The following is a 1,286-nucleotide window of genomic DNA, read 5'->3' as shown; positions in this document are numbered from 1 at the left end:
TGGGTGGCTGGCTACAGGTGGCTGCAAGGCTAACCAGCTAACCAGCCATCTACCTAGCTAGCTAGCTAGCCATTACCCCCTGTCCCCTTAGGGCCCCCAAACACTGCGTAAGCTGGTACCCGCTGCAGCGCTGCTCTCTGCCCCCAAGGGGCCCTGCTGCCCCCACCCCCAGTCCTAGCGAACGACAAACAACTCAAACACTTTAGGGGCCCCCCAGGGGGCCCCCTTACATCTAGGAACACAGGGGCCCCCACCACTGCAGTGGGGACCCTAACAATACAATCGGGGCCCCCAACACTGCTACCGGGGCCCACAGCAGTGCTAGGGGGGCCCCCAACAGTGCTATGGGGGCCCCTAACAATGCCGTGGGGGCCCCCCCAGTACCCTGGGGGCCCCTAGCAGTGCCAGGGGGGGGCCCCCATGCACACCGCCTGAGCAGCCAACGAGGACGGGGGGGCCCCTAGACCCCAAGCCCTATAAACCCCAAACCCTAAACCCTAAACCCTAAACCCTAAACCCTAAACCCTGATTGAGTTTATCTATGCGGTGTGGCTCTGACACATCTCCTCGAGGCAGCTGAGGGTTATCGATTTGGGGCGTTCTATGGGGAGGCCGAGGGCACGGGCCCACACTGCAGTGTACATACACCCGAAACAGCAGCAGCAACACTGAGTTGCTGCAGCGCAGCAGCAGAGGCCACCGCAGCAGCAGCAGCAGCAGCAGCAGCAGCAAGAAGCAGCAGCAGCAGAAGCAGACAGCACGCAACACCAACAGAAAGCCAGAGGCCACAACGCTACAGCAGCAACAGCAACAGCAACAGCAACCGCAGCAGCAGCAACAAAAACAGCAACAACAACAAACAGCAGCAGCACAAATAGAATCAGCTGCAGCACTATAAAGAACAGCAGCAGCACGAATAGCAGCAGCAGCACCACCACAACCGCAACCACCACCACCACTACCACCACCAGCACCACTACCACCACCATCACCACCATCACCACCACCACCAGCAGCAGCATCACCACCACCACCACCAGCAGCAGCAGCACCACCACCACCACCAGCAGCAACAACAACAACAGCAGCAGGAGCAGCAGCAGCAGGAGCAGCACGTACCGAACTGCGAAGCAATACCAATGGACCTGGAGACCCCAAAGAGAACGGTATAGAAGCGCTCGTGCTGCAGCCCCAATGCATGCAGCAACACCCCAGAGTGACAGTCCACGTTAGGATAAGGGTTCGATACCTTCCCTGCAACATATATATATATTTATATATATATA

This window comes from Eimeria mitis, genomic scaffold, assembly GCF_000499745.2.
Source record: "Eimeria mitis Houghton genomic scaffold, Emh_scaff598, whole genome shotgun sequence".
NCBI classification, from domain to species: Eukaryota; Apicomplexa; class Conoidasida; order Eucoccidiorida; family Eimeriidae; genus Eimeria; species Eimeria mitis.
Note: the sequence above shows the minus strand (reverse complement) of the source record.